General features: G+C 40.4%; 1 long non-coding RNA gene across 1 annotated transcript; it reads left to right on the forward strand.

Annotated features, from left to right (window-relative positions):
* Positions 1-23,842, forward strand: LOC103378744 (uncharacterized). The gene is made up of 6 exons (XR_521525.3): positions 1-536; positions 1,486-1,643; positions 2,829-2,929; positions 4,270-4,350; positions 23,382-23,444; positions 23,557-23,842. It is a non-coding gene; the product is annotated as an uncharacterized LOC103378744 (long non-coding RNA).
* Positions 23,843-25,571: the final 1,729 nt, after the last annotated feature.

Raw genomic sequence — 25,571 nt, forward strand, 5'->3', positions numbered from 1 at the left:
CATTTCAGTGTGATTTCCACAATATTTTTGTGGCTGCCTCACCTTCTTTTGGGCCTGTTTGACATGAGGGCTCATTGGTCAGTGACGATGTCCAGCAGCCTCAATGTTAATGTCCAGTGAAGGCCTGGACACATGAGGACCAGTCCTCCCTCTCCTTCTACATATGCCTTTAGTCCACAGCTGTAGCAGCCGTCACACAACCTCAGGCAGCCTAGTTAGCCCTGAGATATAAAGCCTGGACCCACGATCAATAACTTTAGTCTTGTCTGTCTAATTGCTCATTGGTCGAACATTGGCGCCAGACTGTACGGTATGTAAGTGCACGTTCCCTCGAGTGTCCACTCCGACTCCAGACCCAACACTTTCAACCCACCGTTGGTCTCATAGTCTTCCTCTCTCTCTCTTTTCTGTTTTTCCTGTCCTCGCTTCTGTTACAGATAGAAAGATTCTGACCTGATCGGCTGCTACTCACTTATCCCAGCAAGATGAGAGCGTCCGGTTGATCTCAGCGGGCCCGTGACTCCCAAGCTGTGCAGGTAAATATCTAGGTTTAAGGACGAACAGGGAGATTAGCCGGTTATTTTGCTCGTAAATTCAAGCGGCAGGAAATTAGTCGGTCTCGTTTGGGGTTTTCAGAACGGCTTATTATATGATCTAATGCGGGTGCACTTTATGAGCAGAGTATGGTGAGGGCAGTATTGATTGTGCTCATTGAGAATTATGTGAATAGATAAAAGTGTGACCGTGCATATATATTAGACAATTATGTGCTCAGGTGCTAATGTAAAAATTCTGCTGAATAAATATGAAACATGCCTCTATCAGCACCCAACCTGTGTCCCTTCAACAGCAGTCATTTGGGATGATAATTGGGACGGTGTGTTTGCTTTCTCCTGATGAGACGAGCTATTGTGATAGCTTTTCTCAGCCCGGATTTAAATGTGTATTGATCACGACGAGGCTCAGGAGCTGAAATGAAGGCAGCGGCACAGCCTTGGTGCTCCTTCGCAGACTTCTACCTTTGTGTTCTACATTTTGTGGCAAAGAATTATTAAAATCTGTGCCCATAAAACAGCCTGTTGTTTGTGTTTGACTTAACAAAATAAACTCATTTGTGTTTTATCTGGCCCTCTTTTTCCACGGCCGGCGTGCTAATGTCGTGATTTAAATGAAGTATTGATCAGTTTAGGAGGGGAGAATAGAGAGAGAGAGGGAGCGATTGTGAGGGAAAGAAAGCAAGACCAGGGTTATCGGTGTGGATCGCACACAGAAAGAGAGTGCTAACGGATGAGACACGTTTTTAGTCATTCCATGAATTGGATTTTTGAATAATCTGTGTTTTTTTTAAATTCAGGAATAAGTTCTGATCTCTTTAGTCTGACTTATTCCATGAAATGGACAAGGAGATGAAAGCAGTTTTTTTGTTGTTGTTGTTGCTGATGTTTTTTAATTTTTTTTTATGTTCTTTTTTTTTTTTAATGACAGCACCTGCCATCCAGTTGCAGTTGGCTAATCGCACCATGGTCCGAGTTTTTGGACAGTTCTCCGTCTAGTCTGGCTTCAACCACCTTCACATCGACAACAACATCAGCTTCGTCAGAGACTGTGGACAGAAGCCTGCGTCCCAGTGAACCAGGGTCTAGGTTTGTCTGTTTGTCGTCTCCTCGGTGTCCTCCCTTACTCTCTCTCGCTCCTGTTCCTCCCTCTCCTACAGTATGTTTCTCTAGCCCCCCCTCCATCCCGTCCCCTCTTGTGATTTAGCTCAGGATGTATTAATTAATTGCTGTTTATCATCATTGTTGTTCGCGTTCAGGGCTGTTGTCTGTTGCTGCGCTCATTCTATCCTGGATTTATTTCATTTTTGTCAGAAATCAATATGAAACAGCCGCTCGATCTGTTAATATTAGAGTTACCTTGGATGTGTGAAATATTAACGTTACATTATCTACATAACATAACATATACATTGTTAACATTATTAATTGTGTAACTAAATAATATGATACATTTAAATGATAGAATTACTATTTACACTGCCATTAAACTGACATAAATGATATAAATACCAACAGGATTCATATGATATTGAATATGTTACTCTATTGAATAAGTTAGTCAGATAATATAGTACATTCATGTTCACTAAGTACACAGTTACATCAATACCAGTAAATTAGCATGCATATGAAACCACTGCTGTTATAAATAAAAAGGAATGCACTAATACACTATTTTAATTTACATAAATACAATAGTATTTTTTGTGAAATCTGTTTGAGGATTTTCACCTAATTTAAGATCTCTGATCTGTCCTTATGGCCTCAGAACTTCACCTGTTTCTGCAGCTGAAGCTGTGTTCAAAGACAGAGTTGTTCTCCACTGGGACAGACGGTTCCACAATCCTGTCCATAATATTTTGTTATTAATTTTTTTAATAGCAGTTACATCTATATATTTTTGGTCCAATTACAACATTCTGTTCATAACTAATCAACTGGATGTTCCTTCCAGTCTCTCTGCCTGTGGCCAGTCCTGTATTCATGGAATATATTTTTAACAAACCTAAAATTATCCTCCTGTTGCAGTAGAGTGAATATTCATCCAGCAAATATATTTGTCTTTTACTTTTACCACAAATCCTGGTTTTGGTGACAAGTTCTTGTCTCCTGAGGCTGGTGGTGGCTGGGTCTTTTTTATTATTATTTTCTATTTCTATTTTTATTCTATTTTTTCTTGTCTATTATAATGATTTTTAGAAACCTTTTTTTTCTATTGACACCTTTTTAACCATTTTCTTTTGTTTAATAGTTGCATTCATATTACCACAGATCTCCTTGCACGTGCCTCAAATTCAACAAGGCTGAATGGACACCAGTGGACAACAAGCTGCACAAAGCCAGTAGCAGGAGACCCTGGAGAACGAAGACAGGTACGATTCTAAAAGTTGAGCCTGAGAGTCTGTTCTATCGTAGATTTGCGAGAAAGTAATCTACATGAAAATGAGGCTGTCATTTGATGAAAAAAAAACTGTGCAGCTGTGGATTAATAACAAATACTGTATTCACCATTAATCGTGATCAACCTGTTTTATTTGTGAAAAATTAAATTAATAATATTTAAATAAAATATTTCAAGAAAATGTGCAAAAGTATTCAAATTTAGGTTCATAGAGTTGGAGGACTAATTGTGACTGTTCATTTAGACAGTGGTTCATTGTGGACTAATTCATAAGGACTGTTCATTTAGACAGTGGTTCATTGAGGATGTAATGAGTTGCTCTGGATGAAGCTGTTGTACTCAACAATATTACTCGAGCTACAGTACTTCACAATAAATTTGACAACTGTGTCAGTCAGAGACCTATTCACCACCCTGTGCTCAGGGAGACTGGTCTGACCCAAGGCCGGCCTCTGACCACAGGGCCACATCCACAAACACAGGGTGGACATTTAGATGGGATTTCAAACTCCAGATGCTGTATAGAACCATGTTTTTTCCTGCAGTGTGTCTAAATGAGAACATGCGATACAGGAGAATTGAAATCTGACCAATCTGAGTGCCTGACTGTTGAAGTCCAGTGTCACTTGTTGCTAAGCCCTTGGTCAGACTCTCTCTGTGTCGGTCAGTCAGCCACTGAGGCGTCGCCTCCTTCACACTCTCTCTGTGTTGTTGACTGGAACTTTCACATTTACGTCTCACCTTCTCTCTCTCTCCGTCAGCCTGTCTTCCTGCCACTCTTCTGCAGTGACACTGACCATAATGATCTTTCACCATTCTCTTCTCACTATTCCATCAAAACTGTCACTCACTCAGACTGTCTGACTGTTTTTTTAAGATTTTATATTTTTATGTCCAAAACATTGAAGTTAAAAGTAGGAAGGAAGGAAAATTTCAAAAAAATTATAAAATTCTCTTTAATGGTTAATCCATTCCTTAAAAGACAGTGATGCTATGTTGTTTTGCCCTAAGCAAGGAATTTTAATCCTGAGAAGCAAGAACAACAGCAAAATACAAAGTATTTAGTTGTATATATATTTATTATATTTATTATTATATTTATTAAGATTTAAATATAAAGCTATGTTTACTTTTTTGTTTTGAAATACAATCACTTCCATCCTGTAATTTCCCAGTTTTGGATGAATTAAGTAAATCGACTCACTCCAAAATCATTATTAACTTGATTCAAATTGATTTTGCATTTTAATTTGATTTAAATGCAAACTTTTACAATGTTTTTCATCATTTTCCTCTCATTGTTTTCCACAGTTAGAATAAATGGGAGGTCATGGCCTGATGGAAGCAACAAATGAACAATCAATTGAAAGTAAGCATCAGCCAGGAGCACAGGTCAGTTTTGCTCAACCAAACACTTGAGCACACACACAAACACTTTGCAGTAGTATCTAAAACCATTTAACAAATAATAATAAAAAGAGGAAGACGGGGAGGGGCGATGGGGGGGCCATGCTGAGAAAGTTCTGGGACCACTGCCCTAGATTATGGTGTTGTCACTGTGACTAACACGTGTTTGTTTTTCAAAGTGTAACAGGTAATTCACTTTTTGGACTTTATCAGTAACCTGTAGCTAATTCTTGGCTAATTCTTTAGCTGTATTTCTGGTAATAACTTTTTATTTGAGATCATCCTAAGCTAACTTTTTTTTTAATCTTTTGGCTATTTTTTTTTTTTTTCCTGAGCTGACCTGGGCTACTGTTATCAACTAAACCATGGCCGACAGTTTGTGTTTTGGTAACGGACAATTATTGGGTCCAAAAACACTATTAGCATGATCTTGATCAAGATCAAAATGTTAGTTTTGCTGCAAATAACTTCAACTAACTTTGGCTGTCTTTTTATTACTAATACCTTGAAAATACAATTTATTTGGTGAAAGAAATACTCACATTTCTGTGTCCTCGGCTTCAGTGTGAGACATGTGCGTCACACATCAAGTGAAAGTTAATTTCCGAGATGATATATACTGTATGCTGCCAGGCAGAACATGAACCTGCTAATAAACATCACCCTGCATATATAAAAGTGGAGAAGATGAGACTTCACTCACTCACTCACTCACTTGTGATCTTTTGCCCATAAGTATGACAAAATGAAAATACTCCAAAATCCATGATCCTGTCTGTGAGTGTTTGTTGTCTCACCGTTGCTTTTTTTTTTTTTTTTTTTGTAATCTATAAAGCAACATCAGAAGTCTGATGATAGCATTACCACAGAGTTGATTTAAATACAGAGAAGTAGAAGGAGCAGTGGCATCACATTAACCTCACAAGTGTGCACGGAGTTATTACCTGTATAGAGTTTTTATGTGTATACAATATTGTATTGCGTTACTGCCTTGGACGTATAATATTGCATTGTGACATTTATTTGTGTTCACTGGAGGTTTTAGGATATTGTAAAAGAAGACATAATTCAATGACCCCGCTTGCTGACAGACACTTTTGGTAGTTTGCAGGTCCAGATGAGATTATTTGTGTTTTTTATACCTCTGGTTATGTATAAATGTGTACTTTGGTGCATGTGTGTTTGTATGTGTGTGCCTTTGCTTACATGCGAGAGACATGCAGTGTGTGCACGTCCTCTCCTCTGCCTCTGTGTCACCTTTGTTGACTTTGGTTCTGTTGGTCTGCATCACTCTCTCCTGCTGCCTTAATGATGCATATATCCTATCTCCACTCGCTGTCTAATCCCAGCAGCGCTGCCTCGGGAGCAGATTACTGCTCCCAGACACCAGAGCGGAGCAGAGTGGTGGGGGTGAGACCGTAGCAAAAGATGCCTCACTGATACAGTGTACTGTACGGGGTGATGGAAGGAGCCAACACATACATGTCAGCGTGCACATACGTGTGTTCTGTGGAGGTCAAAATGTTTACAGTAGAAACCTTAAGAAGACCGCCATCTTTCTTTTGCATGTTTACATGTTTTACAACATGGGAAACCAACGCATTATAATGAACATCCAACAAATGTTGTTGAGAAAATATTATTTTACAAATGTCTATCATTTCTATTCTAGATTTCTATCATAAATGTCTGTCAGTTGTGTTTCCCAATTGTCTAGTTTAATACTAAATGAAAACTTTTGTAAACCAATAGTACTTAAATATTGATATTTGTGTCTACATCTAACATGGGTTCTTCCATGATACACACATCAGTCAACTATGACAACAACACTCTTTAAACTGGAATAGGGTGAGACAGCTACTGGTCAGCTGTAAGGGATCAGTCAGCACAGTGGTCATGTGACTGTGTGAGCAAATAGTAATAATTGTCACTGTTTCAGTTGATCTATCCACAGCTGTCTGGTTTATTTAAACCTCTTGTTTGCCTTTTATTTTGATCCCAAACGTTGGTCCTGTGCACCATATATATATATTGTTGTGGTTGTTCATTACTTTATTATCTGTTGTTTATTTCTGTGTTCGTCTTACTTTTAAATGTCCGACTCTTGGACGTGGATCGTCTCCTAAAAACCACTACCCCGGGCTTGTTCAGACCTTTGTAGACCTGTGGCTCTGGATGTAAATAATTAGGAGTGGAGGTGTTCATCCAGAAGGTTCTGCCATCCTGTTCGCTACCTTCCAAGAACATGACTTTTAGGACCAAATGATTGCTAATAAAACGTTTGATTGAGAGCAGGAGAAGGTGGGAACCATAAACAGGCTGAATTCTGCCCTTTAATTTCACCATCTCCAGAGGATTGGTTTGGCTTTGCTGCAGAGTGGGTCCTACTCACAAGCAGTTTAGTTGTCTGCCCAAGGACTGGAATTTAATTTGGTGTGTGTGAGAGAGAGAGAGAGAGAAAGAGAGAGTGAGTGTGTGTATTTGAATGCGCATGCGTTTGTGGGTCTGACTTTCTTTGTCTCAGTGTCTGTCCATCTACATGAATCACAGTAGAACATCCCTGTGGCAAAACCTAGCCCACTTCATTTATGCTCTTGTATTTATTTGTCCATGCTGCTTTTCTCTTCTTTTTTTTTTTTAACTGTCTCGTGACTTCCTAGTTTAACAGTGTCATTTGGCCATATTAGGACTTGGGTCTTTGCTCTGCCCTCTGCTCTCTGGAGTCAGAATTGTAATTTTTTGCCCTTGTTAAAACATGTTTTCACTGTGATAGCCCATAATAAGCCCAGATTTTTCTGCTATCTCGGCGTTGTTGACGGGAACTTTAAAGCAGTCATTTTCCTTTGAGCATATGTTGATTGCATGTTTAGAGAATCCCGTAGCTGGATTGTGACTTGTGTAACAGTGCTTGTGTTGGCTCTTCACCGCGCCTACTTTGTGTGTGTGCATGTGTGTTTACGGTGCAGGTTCTTGATGAAAGCCTGGAGCAGAGGCATATATCAGAGTTCCAGCACTAATAAAAGGCCAGCAAGCTGTGCTCCTCTCCTTCTGGGAACACCACCGCTTTTACTGCTTCCCTGACAGCTAGATAAAGTGCCCTTCCAATTAGAAAAATATTTGGCCACATACCTTCCAACAGCAATTCTAGCTTTTTATTTTTCATGTCACTTGATCAGGAGTCCTTGCTATTTTTACAGTGAGCCTCCTTATCATCGTGTCCCGGCTGCGCACGTGTTAATGTTCATCCCACCACTGCACCTACTGCTGTATAATGAAGAATTGGTGATTCTATTTTGGTGCCTCTGTCTTGGTCTCTCTTTTATATTGATAGGGCTGCATGCAGTTATGTTTTTGGGCTGGGTTTTAGGGGCTGCAGCTGTGTATATTTTAGCATTTTGCATAAGAGGATTCATGCTGCGGTGTATGTTTGGGATGATACCATTCTTGTTGCCCTTGTTGTCTGTCTGCCTATAGACGTAACCGCTGATGCTCGTCTGCTTCTCTGTTTAAGAATACAGTAGATGTTTTTTTTTCCCTCTCTCTCTCTCCACTTTTTTATCCAGAGTGCATTAAAATTAAATCTCTCTTGTTGTTAGAAAAGAGGCACACGTAAAAAATAATTGGCTGCAGGAGAGAACAAAGGGTTGGCTCCTCTCTCCTCCCTGCACACCCCAGCTAGGCATTAATACCAAGCCTGCTGCATTGTTCAGCTGTCTGCAGCCATCCCCCTAGCCAGACACTCAGCTCTGGAGAAGTCACTTTTAATGTCTGATAATCAAGGTGAATTTTCAAAAAGCTGCCATTTTCAAATGATGCTGTATATATTATCTGTGTGGATGGTGGTACGGAGCACAGAAGCCCAGGGTAGAAGGGAGTGAGCGTCAGTGATGTGAAGTGAAAGAGAGACACCTCATGGTCGCGCTTAGAACTGCAAGTTTCTTTTTTTTTTTATCTTTGATGACAGTTGAGATAAGGGAAGAAGAATATCTGTTGGAACATCAGTGGGTTTTTTTTCCCTACTTATCAGTAAAAACACATTTTATGTAAGATTACAATATTTTTAATCTAAACATTTTACACAAAATTTAGTGTAATATCGCAGCATCATTTTCTGTATCGGCTGCTTGTCAGGTGAGTGTTTGACTGCAGAGTACAGACACCACTGAACGAAGCTTCAATGCTGTGGTTTTGGAGGGGGAGGGGGGGAGGGGGGTCAGGCAGTTAGTAGCAGAGCAGTGGAGCTGTATTTTCCTGCTACAGGGCACAGACTCATCTTCCTTCTGCTCCTCCCATCTTCCCACCTCCCCCCACCACTAGGTATGATTATTTCTCCTCCGCTCCGCCGCACCATTATATTCCAGGTCCACAGTTACCCCTCCCTGCTGTCATTTTTCATGGCATGTTTTTGCCCGAGTGCAGCACTGCACATTTACACTGTCTGTGCAATATGTTAAGGGGGTGAATATATGCAGTGTGCAGAATGTAATAAGTATATATTTATTTTCTTTGCTGGTGATTTACTAGTTTTTTTCCCCCAGTGCTTGAGAAAAAAAAGGCTGGCTCTAGCCATGTATCTTAACAAACATGACTGCTGTGTATGCACTCGCCTCCAAGGCTTTTTACTCACCGGGGAAACCAAATTATACATCTGAGGCAGACTGGTTATTTTTCGTGCTATGATTGTTAAAAGCCTGCTAGGTATTTGGAGGTATTAGTTTTGCTAATACCAGTTGGGTTAAATCTTGGTTGCATATGTCTTTTGCTGCATGTTAAAGAAGACAACCTGCTTTTTTTTCACAACGATAACATTGTTGACAGCTGATCGGTGATCAGTCAAGGTCTGTACTTCGACTGGAGTCACATTTCCTTTTTCATTTCTCACGCTGAATAAAGCAGCCAGCTGCGTCTTCAACCTTTACACTAAACCGTTGAGAAACAAATATGACCAAAACACAGATATGGAGGGACACTCCAAGATGAAACCAAAAAACGGGACACGTTCATCGAACAACTGCGTGATACGAGTGGTAATGGCTCTAACCTTGTGAAACTGGATGTGTTGCCGAGAGCAGCACGGTGCACAAGTCTCCCTCTGTGAGACTGTCACAGTGGGAGACAGATCTGCACAACAGACAACAAAAAATCTTCCTGATGCACTACCTTGTCTGTTACTGTGACCAGCTCAGTAAAAAAAAGGAGATGAAAAAATAGATAGTAATTGAAGGTGAATGTGTCACATACAAACTGTATTTAAAATATTGAATTTCAAAATAAATTCCCACCTTTCTGACACATCAAAGTTGTTTGTAGGTTCATAGTTCCATTCTTAATATTTCCTGATTTTTTTTTACTTATAATATAAGACAATCCTAACACACACTCCTGGTTACAGCCTTTTGTTGTTTCCAAACTGTTCACCTGACACGCAGCATTGATGTAACATTGTTCAGCCGTATCTTGATTTTTTTTTTTGCCTCCTCAATATGATTGCATAATAACCAGGCATTCAAATGTGTGAGTGAGTGTTTCATTTGTTCCTGGCAGCAGTGGTGCTTGCATTATTTTTCCTCTGGCTGGTTGGAGGGCATACTTTCAAAGTGTTGATCTCAGCTGTGGTGCAGAATAAAGACACGGGGCAGGAGGAGAGGGCCGCAGGCGTTCTGATGAAAAGATGTGTGGAGAATCTGCAGTATGGAGAGAGGAGACGTGGAGGAAGGGAGACGCAGTCAGAGAACATTTTGCCAGTCCTGTGTGGCAAAGCCGGTTTGGCTCTGTGCCAGTCTGGGCATTTTGCCCACAAGGAGGCACTGTATGGCTAACACTGAGGTCTGTAACACAGGTAACAAGAAAAAGGCAGTGAGGCAGGGGTGTGTTCTGGAAGGGTGGAGGTGGGTGTGGGGGGTGGCGGAGGGAGGGGCGGGAGATTCTGAGGCAGAGAAAGTTCATGTCTGCATTTATGACCTGGTTGTAACCAGAAGAAAGAATGAGGGGTTTGGGGTTTGAATAGGATGTGGTCAGTAAGTGCTATTGAACATTGTTACCTCGAATTAATCCAATTCCAATCTGCAACTTTGTTGAACTACATGACGACGTTGGAATATGTAGAAATCACCTACAAAACTGAGGAAATTGTGTAAAAACTAAACTGAAAATCAAAGATCAAACAAGTAAACTGGTGATTTAACCACTCTTCTACCGTACTGTAGCTGTCGAAGTAAAAGTTTAGGATAGACATTCAAACGTATTAATCTTATATACATATAATACACATATTTTCAAGGTTTTTCCTTGGATTAATGTATGCATTTTTGTAGGAAACTTTTCCAGTCAGTTGCTGTTGGTGTTTTAGCTCTGATGAAAAAAACGGTCCATGTGTTTACTCTGTACCAGGAAAGTCTGAGTACACTATTTCTAGTATGTCTAGTGTTGCTGGGCAGGAAATAGTTTAGTTTTTGAGATATGTTATTGGACCATCATGTCAAAAATCTATGTCTGATCACTTTTAATCAGCATAAATGATGAGTATTCTCAACACATTGTTTGTAAATGGCTACAGAAGTAATGCAGTATTTAAAGTAATGTTTTTCTTTATAACAGTTGTATCAAATTCTAACGACTCTACCTTTGAGCTAACTTTGTTCATTTGTTGGTTGTTGTTTTCCCTTTTTTTTTTTTTTTTGCATCATTCCCACTTCAGACAAGTTTTCTTCCACATTTTTCCATGTGGGCTCTGACGTCGGCAGTAGTGTCTTGGTGGTTAAGGAAGCAGACTCAGGTTACAAGTTCGTATCCACCAGCTGCCAAGGTGCCACTGAGGGGCACTGAGCATGGCACCATCCCTACACACTGCTCCCCGGGCGCTTGAGCTCCCTGCTGCTCCCTCACTTTCATGTAGATCTCACCTGCATGTTTCGGATCTTTTTGAAGAAACTTTGGTAGTTGAACTTGCAGTTGAACTTGTTTTATTGATGAATTGTGGATGGAACAGTTGGCGCAGCTCATTGAACCCAACATCGGTTGTTTGGTTTAACCATGAGTCTGAATGGTTCCATTAATTGCTTGTTTATTGTTATCCTTTCTCACGGCTGGAGAAAATTCTCTCCACGCCTGCAAACGTTATCTTTTCTGCCTTGTGTGCATTTACACATTGTTTGCCTTTCTACATTATCTCCCCCTCTCTCTGTTCTCCTCTTTGTATACTTAAAATATTCTGCACACCCCTCAGCAGTTCCGCATGGCAGACGGCCCCTAATATAATCTGTGTGTCTGAATTCTAATTTATACCGTCAGGATAAAATAAATAGTCTGCAGTTAATTATAGGGAGCTAGTTCCTGGCTTTGCCCCGGTGATTTATGAAGTGCACGTATGCATTGTGCATCGCATTTTTCTTAATTTACTTTTAATCTGTCCTGCAATTAATTTAACTGCAAATGTCTTAATGACGGCAGAGGGCTGCGTTAATGAGGCTGGTAACGTGGAGTAAACAGGCTCTCCTGCTGGTGGGATGGAGAGGGAAGCTTTGAGGACGGGGTCAAACTGTGGCTCTTATTTCATGGTTTGTTTCTTGTCATGTTTTTTTATTACCTCTCTGGGGTATTTTATACATGCCAAAGGATTTTTTTTTCTCTCAGTGAAGGAAAATAATGTTCCAGTTGTTTTTTTAACTATTCTAACTAGAAACTACAACTTAGAGTAATTTAAGACATACAAGTCCTGCTGTTGATGAACAACGATGTGTTTCCCCTCTGACTGAGGACAAGGAGGAACTTAAACTGTGTTTTAACCACATGTGATGTTTGCTGATTTCGAAGTGGAGTTAACCCTCAGAATGTTGAACACTCCCCCTGGTTTTGATCATTATTTAATTATTTAAGTACAAAGTATAACTTGTCAATCTATTCTTACACTTCTTACACACCATTATTAAGGTGAAAATGACCACAAGGACAGACTAAGGGTGAAAGACAGCATTTTATGTGAGTGAAAGCTTCTCGAGTGGCGATTTCAAGTATTTACTGAGCAGTAATACTGCATTTCACGGTAAAAGTTTACAAGTTATCTTAAAGTGTAACAGAATTTAGAAATAAACTTGAAGGACACATGCGTTTTGTTAATAGAGAATATGTGACTTTTTTCTTTGTTTATGTCACGGTCTCCATCCCAAAAAATAGCCTATTGATAAATAAATGAAGGTAGTGGATTTTAGACTTCAACTTGTGTTTTTCCACCCTCTTATTCACATGGATTTGTTTTGACTCTGGGCTCTGGAGCCACAGTCGTATAGACAAGAAAGGCCTCATTTTATTAGTATTCAGAAATATTTTATACATGGTTTCAGAGCCGCTCAAATTAGGCCGGAGTCTCCTACGTCGGTGCTATGCAAGTATCGTTTTCTTCCAATTAGCACGGAGCGTGGTTGTCTCAGCACGAGCAGGGCCTGGTGGTGAGAAGATGAGGCTTAAAGGGGAGGTTGGCATGGTGGTGGTCAGCTACCAGGCCGCTCACATCAGCCTAGCCCATTAAGAACAGCCACACATGGCTTTTTGCATCAGGATGCTTTCATTTACTACCTCCACATCCAGCCATTTATCTTCCCCTTCTCTCTCCTCCTCTCTCTCTCTCTCTTTCTAATTTCCCTCCTCAAAACAGAACCCACATTAAGCGGCCAAGCATGACCATAGCTGCAGTGTCTCTGCTGAAAGAGCAAAGAAATGATTTAATTTCACCTCCTCTCTCTCTCTCTCTCTCTCTCTCTCTCTCTTTCTCTTTCTTTCTCTCTCGCTCTCTCTCTCTCTCTCTCTCTCACTCTCTCCCTGCTCATACACAGATCATTACACTCCGAGGTCTCATTTTCATCTCCCTGTGAGGGCACACGCAGGGCTTTAACTAGTCGGCCACACCATGGTCATTGCTGACGATCAATACCTGTGGTCAGGACAGATCACGCGCTGCTTCCTAAATAGGCCCTGCTGGTCCGACCATAAAGCACATTGGAGGCCATGCATATCATGCCATAAATCTCCTTGTAAAAGTTTAAATGCACCTGTGCCGTCAGATGAGTGGGGGGGGGGGGGGGGGGGGGGGGGAGACAGCTAAGCATCTGTGAGACAGGTGACAAAGTACAATGATGATTCGAAGGTTGATATTAAAATTAAAACGGTCAAGGTCAGACGACAATGAGCCCAGTTGATGTTAGAGTACGATCCTCCATTGACTACACTGTAGACGTTAAATGTCTTGATTGGATTGATTGGATTTGACTTAACTTGTTATTTTATTTTTGTGTTTTTCTTCCCGCAAATGTTACCTCCCATTTCATGAAATAATTCTGACTGTTGGTTAAATCGAGGGTAAATTATCAGTGTAAGCCAATCGGAGGTAAGGAATGGTTAGGACACATGTCGAAGAAAATACATAAAAAACAAGGTGTTTTGACTGCACAGAGGATGTCGACTTGAGCCACTCGTAGCTCAGGCTATCTCCTATTTTAGGAAGTTTATCTTTAATATGATGCAGCTGCAACATTTGTATTTATTTTATTTATTTATTTGATGTGATCTGCATTTGAGGTTTTTGCTGTGCTGATTTACCTCTAGCAAACAGAAAAACAAATACACTGAATTTAAAAAAACGTAACAATTAAACAGAAAGAATAATCAGAGAAATGGTCCTAAATCCTCTTGAACTTACAGTACATTTGGTCCTTAGGTTGAAAAATTAGCTAATGTTGCTAAAATAGCTGACTCTCTCTTTTCTACAGTAATACACGTACCAATCAAATCTAGTGCAACAACCACAAATACTTTTCCAAGGCTGACTTCGGAGGGCCCCGCTGAGCCACTTCTGTTGTGCATAATGACACAGGGCTCCATGTAATTGTTGTTGTTGGGCCCTGACAAAACACCCTGACAAAGAGTTAAAGTGTGAGACCAATAACAAGTGACATAACCAACTATATATGGCAAATGTGCGTGCAGAGCACAACATTCAGTGTACAGGGTTTGTAATCTAAGACATCGCAGCCTGAAGAGATGGGGTGAATTTAACAGTAGGCTACTCCTTACTTAAAACTGATAATGAGATTTTACTCAGTTGGAACCTAAATTAAAGGGAGATAAGCTTGAAGAAATAGTGGGCTCAAGTTTTTCTATATGGATAGTTCCCTGTTTAGCTTGTGTACTGCGGGCTTGGCGGAGGTGATACATGGACCAGAGGAGAGTTAGCCGTGGGGGCTGGTACGCACAGACAGCAAAATTGATGTGTTTCTCATCTCGCTTCGCCTCCGAGGCTCTCAGCTGGACTGATCCCTGCATTAACCAAACAGATAGCCAACAACTTTAACTACCTCTGCATCCAGTCTCTCCCCCCAGTCCACCACTCCCCACTTTGCCTGCACAAATGAAAGAAAGTGAGTGATAGAAGGAAGGGAAGCATAATTACTTATTTTAGTGGAGTGCTGCAGAATGCCTTTTGCAAAATGACTCTAATTCCAGTGGTTAACAAGATTTTTCTTTTTAATAGAGCCAAATCTATGTGACAGCAAATTGCTTTCTATTTGGGACCTTAATGGCTTTTCATACTTTGCACTTCCAATAAGCAGTAAACTCTAAAATTAATATTGCACACTGTGTTATGATGCAAATGGGAGTGAGATAGGAGAGCCGTACCTTCATGCAGAAACCTGATTGGATCCATAATTGCTCCGCTGGGATGTTTTTTTCCCCACTTTTGTTTAAATTTATTTATTTATTTGTCTGACTTTTGTGCCTCGGTCCAGTATCATTACCGAGTGGTGCACGTCCGTGAGTGTGTGTTGCATTTTACTTTGAATGACTTTTTATAGTTTCATACTTAAGTTTTAAACTTGATGACATGGTCCCATCTGGCTGCCACTAAAGAAGTCGTCTTGTTGTCTTCCTCAACTAATGCAGAAGCAAACAGTAAAAAAAAACAAAACAAAAAAAACAAAAAAACCAGAAGTACAATCTAGGAAGAAGTATTTGTTTAATTTTCTAATCCAGGCAAACGCCTCCCCGATCTATCTGCCAGATTCACTCATTTTAATGATGAACTTTGGGAAATGTAGTGCACACATATTTATGGAGGATACATATACAAACACAAATCTATTTTACAGTTCATATTGCACATACTGCACAAAACATGAAGGTGTTGCTGACGCAGTAAATGATTTCTAACAGGTTATCGTTCTATATCTGGGTTCTCAGTCATGCAGGTCATTTCATCCTGAGGTTGAGTTCAGTGAACACTTCCTCCACCATCAAGTTTCCACCGAAGCTGTAGTGAAAATGTCTGTAGGTAGAAAATCTAAGAAGGTCATGAACAGAGATCAGAACTGCAGTATGTCAGGTGAGCCTTTAAAGAAGCATTTGTGAGGCTTTTTTATCGGTTTAGGGCTGAATTTCTTTTTTTTTTAGTATTTGAATACTAAATACTCTAAGTTGGCCTGTAAATATTGAAGAACTCTGAATCGAAATATTGTTCGGTAGATTGCTCTTCTTTGCTTATTTCTTTGCTTGTTATAACTATTTCACACAACAATCATTTTCATGGCTACACCTTCCTATAATATAAACTGTAACTATTAAATGACAAACTAATAATACCTCAAGGGCAAAATTAAATTATTGTTTATTATTATCTAGTCATGGGCCAGATGCTGGTAGTTTGCATGGGCCACGAGTTTGAGACCCATGGGCAGAGCTCTGAAATGTGGTGTGTTTTTCCTACAAAGTACTGTTACTTTGTTTGAAGCGTTCCTTTGATGCAGATTTTTGTAAATATTTCCACAAGGGCTCTCCCTTGGCACCAGCTGTTAGAGAAGGTGTTTTTGGAAGTGGTGAAAATGAGTGTGGCTCTGCCTGTAGCTGTGCTTCTCTCCTAACCTGCAGCCAGAAGAGCAAATAAATTCAGCTGGATGGCTCTGCAATTGTTGCCTGCAATTGAGGTTAAGTGTCCTTTGGTGTACCGGGCCTGAGCATTGCAGCAGTTCACATATTGGTCACATGACCACGCACACACACACACTCTCTCTCTCTCTCTCTTTGGCTACATTACCATGGCAACCCTTCATTTCTTCTCAGCACGCTCCTATTTCAACTGTCATTCTGGTAATTGGCTCTGACTTTTCCTGCATATGGAGAAAAAAAAGTCGTGATGATCATAATAAGACAATATTTATGGAGCGAACGGTGACAGGAAAGTGTAGGAAATGAGGGGAGGGAGCGGAGCTTTCATTACGCTGGAATATTAATGTAGCAACAGGGCTTTTTAGAGACTAATAAAGGTTGTTCCACTTGTTTTCACACTTTCCCCACTCATTGTGTGCCTGAGCCCCACTGTAGACTGAGTTTTGATTTAATTCTAATTGGGTCACCCGTTCCTGTCTTCTCCTTCCCTCTCCTCTCTGCTCCTCCTCTCATTCTGTTGAATTCAGCTTAATTAGACCCACAAGATTGTGACTCTGGGAGAAACATGTAATATCTTTTCTGCATCTATTTCAATTCATGGCCTGTTTTTAAATGTTTTGATAAGGTTTTTGCAACGCCACCTACAGTCGTTACTGGTGTTTTGTTTGTGAGGCTGAACGGATTTTATGAAGATAAAAGATGGTTCCTGGAGGTGAAGATGATGACTGCCTTTCATTGCCAAGGTCAGCGGCCTCAGGATCAGCTGAGATCAGCTAAGTGGTCTTTAGTCTTTAAAATCACCGCCAGACCTCTCCATCAGTGACACGGAGAACTCTGTGAAATGCACAGTAAACTTGTCTTTCATACTCCTTTTTAAACATGGAGTTCTGCTAGGCCACGGTGCAGCCCTGCTGTATGAACCTGACAGCTACAGGTTTAAATTACAGTGCGCCATAAGGCATATTTTTCCCTCCGTGGTCATGGTTGCCTGCGTGGTAATTACATCGAGAGCTATGTCAAGTCTTTCTTATTAATTTTTACCACACATATTTCATTTTTTATGAAGTGGCATAGTGGGATATTCAACTTTTTGTTATTTATGAGCACCTTCCAAAACCTTATTACATTTCCAAATACCAACAATAAGTTATTTAAGCGCTGCTGTAACGATAACAAATCCAGCCTGTACAGATTGGATATAAGGACATGAAAACAACTCAGTCCTGCTTTGGAGAGCTGAGACAAAAACAGGGGAAGCACAACGTTGAATATGCTGCGAGGGCAATGTCAGTGGAATTAATTGATTTGCCCATATTTATCAGGAGAGAGTAAGTGCCTAATCCCAGCTTGCATTATTAAAGATAATACCACAGTGGTTTCTGCAAGACCACCACACTGAATCAAAGTCTGGCATGGACTGATTATGTATGGATATATTATTCACAGCGTTGCATCGGCTTCAGAACACTGCAGCTTCCTTTTTTTCCCTATCCTCCTCAGCTCACTAGGTCCTCGTACATACATATGCACTCGTTCACACAACCACCACTCATCAACCCCTGGAGGGCACCTGTGTTTTCAAAGTAAAGACCACTTAGAGAATGGCCCCAGGCATCTGAATACTGAAGCGCCTTGTGTTACACATTAGAAGCTTCTGGAGAAGCCAGGAACGTAAACACACTCAATAGCCCTTGTCTCCTCACAAGAATTACCCATATACCTCAGAACTGAGGGAGAAAAACGCTTACACAGGCCAGCATATGGAGGAGATGATCTGCTGGGACTTGACCACAGTGAGGGCCACTCACTGAGATGTGAACCTGGACGGGCAGTGATCTGGCCAAGAATGATAAACAGTTTAGAAGTCATAATGGCATCCAGAAACCCTGAACTAAGACAAAAGTTTCTCAGCATTGCAGTATCAACTAAAGAAAGGAGGGAAGGGGAGAGGTGGTAGGATTATGCCTTTTGAAACAAACAAGACATACTACATTAAACAGAATAAAACAACACACTGTCTTTTTAAATAACAGCATCGCCTAGTGATAGATGTGTGGGCAGTTGCTTTTATTTTACTTTTCTTTTTTTGTTTAATTTGCTTCAGCGCTTCTTGAAACTTATTTTTGTGTTTGAAAATTTGCCCAAAACAGTATAAGCCATCACTCTAAACTGACTGATGGCCTGGCATGTTGTCCAGTGTGTCTCCCACCTTCACCCATTGACCCCTGGGATTGTCTCCCTCACTCCCTCACCCCCCAGAAATAAAGAAAATGAATGGAAAAGCCATTATATGCTGTATAACTGTTGGGTTAAGAACACTTGGAGAGAGGGGTAGTGTTGCCCTCTACTGCCCACAGCCAACCCTTACTCTCTCAACACTTTCTCTCCACTCATAGAAAACAGCTGATACTGCAGAATGCTGCGACTGCTTTCTACACACCTTGCTTACAAAAACACAAAACACAGATCTTATATTCAGTCATTGGCTGTCCCACAGTGTTAACCCATATGTGATATGTGGAACTGCAGTATTCAAAACTGATCTGATTATTTACTCAAGAAGATTGGGCTTATACTGTAACAACAAGATGGTAATCTTATTTAAAAAAGGGTTGATGATAAATGATGGATCAGAAAGAGAATATTAACTTCACCCATGCTTCTTTTTATAAACAGTTCCTTCAAAAGTTCATTCAAGTCTTTTGCAGATGTTCTCACCAAATACAGTCTGTAACTATAAGCCTACATATACAGTATACAGTATATCCTATCTTATCAGCACATTGTTGACATGTTCTACATTTAGAATGTCACTCATTTCGTTCATTCATTGATACATTCAGATCATACAAGAGGCAAAGCATGCAGTTCAGTGGTTAAAGGATTTAGCCTAATGGAGGACAACCAGTTTGAATTCAGTAATGTGAAGCAAGCATTAAAAACTCCCACGCTCAGTGGGCCCAGTAATACAGTCCAGTACATCTGCTACACAGAGGTGTTAAATGCAGATGTGCTGTGTGTGTATTTTTGTGTGTTTACCAGAAACCAGCAGAAACGGCCTTTAAAGTCGGCCATTCAACAAGTCACTGAAGGAACGCTTTGGTGTTCGTAGTAAAAATAGTCATGATAATAAACAGAAAAGACGCAACATCTTGACAAAACAATAGAGCCTGGATGTAAATGTTTAATGGCTGTTCATACGTGATGACTGTGTCTGTGTGTTTTGTGGGTGTGGATGGGAAAACAAATCAGCACTGTCGCTCTTCATTTGGGCTACTCTCCGGTGCAGGTAAAAGGTGCAGTGGCTAAATAGCTGGAGGAGACATTTGAATGTCTTAGTAGATGTAACTGCTCCATCTCTAAATGTGTTGAGACGAAGGCATAAAGAATGGCATCATTAAGGTAATGTGCTCAAGGAGCCAATGAGTTGTGCTCTAACCTCTGCTGCTCAGCCTGAGAATTTGGTAAGTGCACAATCTAAGGTCACCTTAATCAGAGGGAGACGACGCTAACAACACGCACGCACATCCACAGCCTCAATTACATGCTGGAATTGCTCTCAAACCGGTCGTGCCGCACAGCCGGCGTGCCTGGTTATGTGTTCCTGTGACATTTCTTTGTCTATTATGTGCATTGCATTTGTACAGTTAGTTTGTGAGCTGGGCGTGCACAGTCATTAACAAAAAAACAGTGTTTCAACCATACTGAAGCACTGCTGCCGTCATGATGACCTGCACCATATGTTGTGGTTTAACTGTTTGGACGTCAGTGGCAGCACACAGGGAAGGGCTGGTTGTCTGCTGAGGCTGTGTGGTTTTATATACTTTATTAGCCTATTACTTCATTAGCCTATAGCTGTTCCTCTTTAGAATAAAAGCTCTGTTTGGTTCAATAGTGGTGGAGTACAGAAATTGTGAAGTTGATTTTTATGTTGCCTTGTGTGATTGGTGCCTACATGGTCCCATCACACGGACTGTTAGAACAGTCAATGTTGGGAAATGTCACCAATGTTGTGACAATGACACATTTTTGGGCTCCTATTGGACGATCCAACTGTCAGTCACCTCTCATTTCTATTTTCCTAAACGCTCCCATTATATTCCTTTTACCTGCTGTGAGAAGAAAAAAAAACAATCTTTTTTAAAATACATTCGTCTTTAAAAGTGTCCCCTCACAGGATATTGAGGTGGTCAGTACTGACCAAAGGTTCTTATGTTTTCTGCTTCTCCAATGTTATTGTTATTTTTATTTGACTAAAGAGTTTTTGGTGATAAATCTCAGCCTCGGCTTTCACCTCTGGTTGACCGAGTTTTGTGGGGAGCGTAGTTCGTGGTGTTGTCTTTAATAAGTCCAGAGAAGTGGTAGAGTAAGCAGGACATCAGTCATTCTGTCAGGACCTGGTCCTCTGATTACCCTCACTGTTTCATTAGAGATATTTACTCTGCAACACAAAACCATTTATTCAAAATAATGACTCATTATTGTTGACCAAACTTGCTTTTTTCCCCCCCTGCCAACTTCATTAAACGTAATTAGAAGCTTAAAGTGACACTCGTTCATAATTGTTGTTCATACATAAATAAATAGAATCCCTTATTTGTCTCAACATTTACTGTGTGAGTTGTCTTCTGGTCTAATGTCTGTACAGATGTTTGCTTCATTTGTTATGTTAGAATGATTCAAATAGCTTCACAGCAACTTATCTTTCCAACATCTTTAAGGTGCACCTTGTAAGATTTTGCACCACCTAGTGGTGAACTGACCTGTTTAATTTTGGTCAGAGACCATGTATGAGGACCAGAAGCAAATGTTTTTTTCATTGCAGACTGTGGTCGTTGACTTAAGCCCAGTAAAAAAGAAGACATACTCTCTCAGTCTCAGACATGTCCATGTGTGTGGGACAGTGTTGGCTAATGAAGGTTAACTTTGCGAATGAAGCTGTTGAGTTCCTTCAGCGATCACTGAAATCTCATCCGTCCCTCCTGTGGTGTCTATAAGATCTTTTCCCTTTCAGGTACAGCATTCCACGTGGTCCATCACAGCCCACGCAGCTGTACCTGAACCTGAACAGTGGCACTTACACGTTTACCTATGGGCCACAGTTACACACCTCAGAATGGATCTTTATTTACAACACACAAGTCGGAAACAGCTGGTCAATCCATTTAGCCTAAGGCCACTGATTTGTCCGCATTTACTACAACAGCAAAGAAAAGCCAGGGTATTTTTTCCCCTCTCTCCTTCCTATTGATCCGGCGCTTAGAAAATCTGCCCTGCTGTCTAAACACTATTGATCCTTCCCTCTCAACGACAGGCTCTTGCACCAGTGTATAAAGGGACTGAATGAATTGAAATTTCATTTCCGACAAGTTGTTCCTGTTATTTTTACCCTTCTTTCAATAGTGGAGAACATGCACTGGCTGACTGCCACTCAGAGAGTCGATCAGCGCGTAGCTCAGGGGGGAGATGAGGGAGAGGAGGGGGTTAGAGGTGAGACTGCTTAGATTACTCTAAGCAGTTGTTGACTCTGGGAGACTATACACGGGTCCAACTCTCTTACTTTGATTCCACTGGAAACTACTGTGTTTACAGCACATTGACTGGCCTGAAATAAACGTTAGAATCCAACAGTTTTGGACTGATCCAGGTGTCAGAACCACAGTGATATACACAGCACATTTGGGCCAAGTGTTTCTCTGGGGCTAAATGTTGGAGCTGGGTTTTACCATACCAATTAGATGTAAAATATTGTCCTACACATCTGCGGTGATTTGGATTAGGATGAGTAAAATTTGAGAAACTGTTACTTTGTTTGAAATGAGCTTTGATCACTGTGCTGACAGTAATTATTGTTTTCCAAGTTTTGACATTCATTGGCAATATGATTGGTCTGTGCAGTTAGCTTTAGGATTTCTAACAATTTAGCCAAATGAGCTAAATGTTATATTTATAAAACAGATATGGAAATTATTAACAAGGAGCTTTAGATGTAGTCTGTTTTCCCCCAAATTTCCTCAAATATTTTGTCTTGTCAAAATGATTTAAACTCCACTAGAACAATTAAATGTCATTCAAATTAGATTGTGGCTCCACACAACTTTTAAAGCATTGTTCATAATGGGTTGTAGAAAACACACACTGCAGCATATAAAAATTCAACATCATCCAACAAAAACACATTCCTACCACATTATGGAGGTCAGAACCATAACACTCAGGGCCTTGTGATGAGTCTCTCAGCGCCTCGTGCAGCTTAAAGACGTCAGCAGCGGCTTCGCCTCATCTTGGTCTCCACCTTGTCTAAGTGTAACCATTACAACAAGATGGAGTGTGACATAAAAAAGGGAGGTTCTGTTTTAATTAACATCCATACTCATGTAATGATCGTAAAGCCAAGCAACATTCCATTTCAAGCCCTTAGTGTTAATGCATATTTTAATACACCACCATTACCACCATCATAACCTTGATTATGATCACTATAATTAGTAGATTTATGGCACAATTACAGTTTGGTTCCTTGGTGGCATGCATTTTGCTGTGAATCTAATAATTCCGTGTGAATATGAGCTCCCAGGTCTTTTCTCTCCAAAAAAAAAAAAAAACAAAAAAACAAAAACTGATGGAGACAAACACACAAACAGCAGTGTGTCTGCTGCTGTGCCTGTAGAACACTCCATCTGAATTGCACATCCGCCCTGCCACCAAGCCTGTCATAAGCTGTATTAAGAAGAATGCTCACACAGTTTGACATAAATTGGAAAATGACATTTAGAAAATGGGCTCTGCTGTGGAAATTAAAGATATTAAAATTATAAATCAGTGTCTGGGAGTGAAAGGGGGTGTGATGGCTTCCCTCCCTCTCCCTCTTTCTCTCTCCCCCTCTCTGTCTCCCTCATTTTCCTCTGTCCTCACTCTCTGCTGGGACAGTCAAAGCCTAGAAGTCGATGCGGTAAAAGTGGTGTTCAGTGCATTGTGCTCCACGGGGACTTTGGCACTTAATTTTTCTGGTTGTAAAAGTGGAAGTAATGTCCATGTGTATTCATGTGTGATGTGTTTGTCTTTTTGTGGCCCTCCTGCAGCGATATCCTGTCAGACGACTGCTTGGTTCTGACGCTGTGACCTGCTAATGGATCGTCTGTGAGGTGTGACATGTATTATGCAAAAACACAGTGTGGTGACACATTTACAAACAGACAACTACAGCTCTCTTTTTGCTTCACACCTGTCTTTTTGTCTTTTTTTATTCTTGTATAGTGAATATTTTTTGAAGAAATCTCTGAGCCAAAGATGAAGATAAATGAACCAAAGATGGTGGTAAAGAATAACTGGAAAGAAAGAAGGTCAGTGGTTGTTGACCACAGGTCCACACACACACATCCTTTCTTTTCTTTGAAACAACTAAAGGTTTTCTACTCCATATAAGTGCTCATGCGTGGTTTCAATTCAATCTGACCTTTCATTGATCTGAAAGAAAAAAATCAAGTGAATACCAAGAAGGCCACAGGCCTGCAGCTCTGCACCCGCTGACCACCTCAGTATAAGGAGCACCGTAGCTTTGCCACAAACATTACCTTAAAGGTTTAGGTCAGAACTTTCATCCTTGCTGTTGGGAGGAAACATTGTGTCCTCAGAACTGAATGTTATGTTTACATTTAACTTTTACTGTAGGAAGAGTTTGAAAAGAAGTTGGTTTGTCGGTTGAAGAACTCTTCATGTTCTCTGAGTTCTACTCGCTTTACTTGGCAACACAGACACGTGCTAGTTCTCAGCTGAATGATGAATTTCCAATTTTTTGAAAGCAAATACAGAGAGTCCTCGGTTTAGGACGTCCTCGATTCAAAGTGTTTAGGTCGCCATCTCCCATTTAGTAAATGTATTAAGAAAGTCTTGATCCATCATTCCGATGTACGGCGTTAGAACTTCTCAACTAGTTTGCATAGGAACTACATGGAGTAGAGTGGACATATACGTTGTTATGCGGCACTCTACGTCTAAGACATCTTTGTTTACATTCACCAGTTGTACACCATACATTGATTTGTACTGCATTCACTTTCTTTGGTTTGTGTTGTTTTTGTTGGGGAACTTTACGTCCTTCATTATGGCTCCTACGCATTAGTCAGACTCTTCTGATGTTTTTATGTCGTACGTTATGATGTGAACACTGTGTTGGCGTAGGTGAGGGACATTAAGGAACAGAAGTCGAGGAGCTCCTAGTTTTGAATTTGTGAACTAGTTTTCTCACTTAGTTTTACCTTTGTATATAGATGTGGTTTAATGTTGCTGCAGTAACTAACAGAAGAACTTTTCAAAGAATTTTAACATTGATAGAAGTGTGTGATTACAGTCATTTTAATACCTTATACAGCGCATGTTTAAGGACAGAGTGAATGAATGCAGTGTGTTGTAGTTCCAGCTCGAATCAAACATGGATAAATGTAATTAACGATTTTTTTTTGCCTTTCAAAGTGTGACATTAAAAAAATCATTGAGGTCAACATGATGAGCCTTCTAATGAGACACCATCGTGTGTTATTGTGTAGAATAAGAGGGTTAACTGGTGACTAGTACAAGTACAAGTGTACTTCATAGGAATAAAAGCAGCACCAACCCATATTCTTTGCAGGATTGTTGTTTGTATGAATCCATTCAGTTTATTTTTATTTTATTTCTCTTTAAAACATCAGCTCCTAACCAGATGAGGAGACCCCCACATTCCCACACGTGTTTCCTCCAGACATTCAGACCAACACTTCACCGTTCTTAGGAACAGAGAGCACCCTCACAGTTTTGTTTTAGACTGCATTCACAATAAGAACTAATGAGGTTTTTTTTGTTTTGTTTTGTTTTTTTAAATCAGTGCTCATAGAACCCTCCACAACAGCACGGTCTTCAAAATCCTCCAATCTCTTTGAATTTCCCTGGCCCTCTCTGTTGTGATATTGAAAAAAATGAAAAGGTGTCCTTGAAGGGGTCAGCTAACAAGAAAAGACACTTGGTTATGTTCAGGTTTTAGATGTCTCCCACTGTAGTCAAGAGGAGGGAGAATGTAAGCGGGGGTCAGCGTCCCTGGCCAAAGCACTCAAGATGACAAGAAAAAACCTTGTCAGACTTTAGGAAACTGTAACAAATACATTTCTGTAAAGGCTTTGTCCTCCGTGTTGCAGTAATGATTCCACTTTTTTTTTTAGTTTTTTGCTTCAACTCGGTGGTTTATAAGTGCTGCCTTTGTGTGCTTGGCTTCACCAAAGATTCACGAAACACTGCAG

Source organism: Cynoglossus semilaevis, chromosome 5, assembly GCF_000523025.1.
Source record: "Cynoglossus semilaevis isolate Cse_v1.0 chromosome 5, Cse_v1.0, whole genome shotgun sequence".
NCBI classification, from domain to species: Eukaryota; Metazoa; Chordata; class Actinopteri; order Pleuronectiformes; family Cynoglossidae; genus Cynoglossus; species Cynoglossus semilaevis.